The sequence below is a fragment of the Mustela nivalis genome (genome assembly GCF_964662115.1).
Source record: "Mustela nivalis genome assembly, chromosome: 10".
NCBI classification, from domain to species: domain Eukaryota; kingdom Metazoa; phylum Chordata; class Mammalia; order Carnivora; family Mustelidae; genus Mustela; species Mustela nivalis.
Window position 1 is genome coordinate 61,048,020 of NC_139029.1, and position 3,441 is coordinate 61,051,460.

Here is a 3,441-nt window from a genome sequence, read left to right on the forward strand (position 1 = left end):
TCAGTGGGTAAAACCTCTGCCTTCGGCTCGGGTCATAGTCTCAGGGTCCTGGGATCAAGCCCCGCATCGGGCTCTCTGCTCAGCGGGGAGCCTGCTTCCCCCCTCTCTCTCGGCAGGCCTCTCTGCCTACTTGTGATCTCTCTCTGTCTCTCTCTCTCTCTGTTAAATAAATAAAATATTTTAAAAAAAATGTATTTAGAAATACTAGACTTAGGGGAACCACATGTTGAATCATATGTTGAATTAGAGACTCTGCTCTTATTTGGAAAAAACTGATCATTTTAAATTTCTGGGCCAGCAGGTTAAAACACACACACACACACACACACACACACACCCATGAATATACAGATTAATCCTTCCCTTCCGGTATAAAAGAGGTCTTGAGGAGAAAAACTCACCATAAAGATTAGTTCCTGGGATCTAAGCCAAATAGCTACATCTAGTGTTTAAAGTGGGATCAACATTTCTTAAGTATGGTCTTTGCTTTAAAAACAAAAGTGTCACAGAGAGACTGGTTTTTCAATGTCAAGACTGACAAAGCCTTAATAAGTGATTCCCAGAGGCTTGGCAGAGGTATTACCATAAATTCCTTTTCTAGGGTGCCGGATGGGTCAGTCAGTTGAGTGTCCAACTCCTGATCTCGAATGAGGTTATGATCTCAGGTTCATGAGGTCCTGCTCCGGGCGGGGCATGGAGTTTGCTTAATATTCTCCCCCACTCCCTCTGTCCCTCCACCCCTCTAAAAAAATCCCCTTTCTTTTTTTTTTTTTTTTTTTAAAGATTTTATTTATTTATTTGACAGAGAGAGATCACAAGTAGGCAGAGAGGCAGGCAGAGAGAGAGGAGGAAGCAGGCTCCCTGCTGAGCAGAGAGCCGGATGTGGGACTCGATCCCATGACCCTGAGATCATGACCTGAGCCGAAGGCAGCGGCTTAACCCACTGAGCCACCCAGGCGCCCCATAAATCCCCTTTCTATTAAATAATTCCTCTGACTAATATAATGCAGTATGTGTGGCATTATTACTATTGCTAGAAAAAGAGAGTAAAAGTTCAAATTGAAAAAGCAAAGAGAAAAAAAATCAGATACCAAAAGCTTAATGTTGTTGTTTTCCACCAAACATATAAGGTTACTATTATAGTTCTATCACTGTTTTTTTAATTTAACTACAAAAGAAAGAAAAATATAAATACTACCAAGAGTTTTGCACTTGTCTCAAAATCACTGTATCTCAAACTTTGGTCATAACTCTTAATAATTTATTTTTAAGTAACCTCTGTCCTCAATGTGGGGCTTGAACTCATGACCCTGAGATCAAGAGTTGCAAGCTGTATCAACTGAGCCAGCCGGACACCCCAAGTCTTAATATTTCAATACCCATACAGATGATCCTTCTATTAAGTTGGCCTCTCAGTTGACTTATCTTTCTACAATAATTTTGTTCTCTGCTCTGCTTCAACTGCTTACTCCCATGATGATAACCTAGACCATGTCTTTATTGTCATTGCACTCCTCTACCTGACAACCCTTAATCTTTTTAGCTCATTCTCTCCAATGTTTGTTTCATTAATTTTCAAACCCACTAGGCATGCCAATGCATTGAACCTACCATGTCTACACTGTCCCTCATCCCCTCAGATCCTCATTTCCAGAAACTCTAAGCAAAGAGGAGCCTTTATTGTAATTTTTCACTTTCTTCTTTCCACAAATTTCCAACATTTCCTCACTCTCTACCAATAACTTCTTCCTATTTCATTGAGAAACAAAAACAATCTGAAGAAAACCTCCAACTGCTCCCACCATCACACCTACCACACTATTAACATCTGAACTCATACTCTTACTCTCCTACCTCTGCAAGGATTTTCTCCTCAGAAATATATCCACACATAGCAAATTTCTCATTTAACTCCAAAGGATTTTCACATCTGCCTCAAGCTTATTCAAGGGTCCCAGATTAACAATGACCTATCATTACATCATATTCCCATTAGTTAGGGGAAAAGGCAAGGGATGAAATAACATCGGAGAACTATTTGAATTATTCCACCTAAAAATATAGTAAAAGTTTTGTGGAACAGTGTCTAACTAAAAAAGTGTTTATTGAGAGCTGATTCCATGTCTACCACTGAGCAACATTTAGAAATACTGTTTGACATGAGACCACCCTATACATTACTTAATTGCAAAGAGAAAAATATACCTTTAAACAGTACAGCCTGTTAGCACCTTAATCAAATGATCAAATTTACAGTAACACTATTTGATCAAATGACCAAATTTAACCTAACATTATGACCTGAAGGAAAAGCTTCCTTGTGAAATACATTTGGTGTAAACTACTCAAGCCTCCAGGAACTTGCAGTTTATAGGAGATACAAGGTTTAGAAGCAAAAATGAATACAATCAGACAACTCAGTAATACAGTATTCTTCAGGACAACTGGCTTAGTTTCTTAAAAAAAAAAAAATCAAAATTGTTGGGGGGGGTGAGTAAAGAGATTAGATTAAAAATTTGTGATTAAAAGAGACCAAAGAAAGTGAAAACCCAACTGCAATACATAATTATTGATAGGACCCTAGTTCAAAAACAAACTACATACAAAAGGCATTTAGTGGGGGTGCTTGGGTGGCTCAGTGGATTAAAGCCTCTGCCTTCAGCTCAGGTCATGATCTCAGGGTCCTGGGATGGAGCCCACTATTGGGCTCTCTGCTCAGTGGGGAGCCTGCTTCTCCCTCTCTCTCTGCCTGCCTCTCTCCCTACTTGTGATCTCTGTCAAATAAATAAATAAAGTCTTAAAAAAAAAAAAGGCACTTAAGGGACTACTGGGGAAATCTAAATATCGACTGGATATTAAATGATATTAGAGAATAATAGTTCATTTTCTTAAATGTGTTACAAGTTTTGTAGTTATATAGCACAATGTCCTCACAGGAGATGTACAGCTGTAGTTATGTAGAAGTGTTCTCTCGTTTCTGAATTTCCCTGGTACTTCAATTTTGAATTTAGCACAATAATTAACATTCTGTCTTGTGCCCAGTCTCAACAAATACATTATAAATTCCCAGAGGACAAAGTGGAAGGTTCCTGTAGGAGACTACAATAATAGGATATAGGAATTAAAAAGCTAAATTAGCATGAGATTATGGCTGGTCTTCCCCAGGCAAAAGAATTATTTAGCAAGTTAACAAGATTTGGTGGTGAGGAGAGCATAAAGTAGGATGGTAGCAATAAAAATGAAAAGTCCTGGGGTACCTGGGTGGCTCAGTGGGTTAAGGTTAAGCCTCTGCCTCCAGCTGGGGACATGATCCCGGATCCTGGGATTGAGCCTCACATCCGGCTCTGCCAGCTTCTCCCTCTCCCTGTCGCTCCCCCTGCTTGTGCTGTCAGAAAAAAATAAAAATATTTAAAAAGAGAAAGAAAGGGAGGGAGGGAGGAA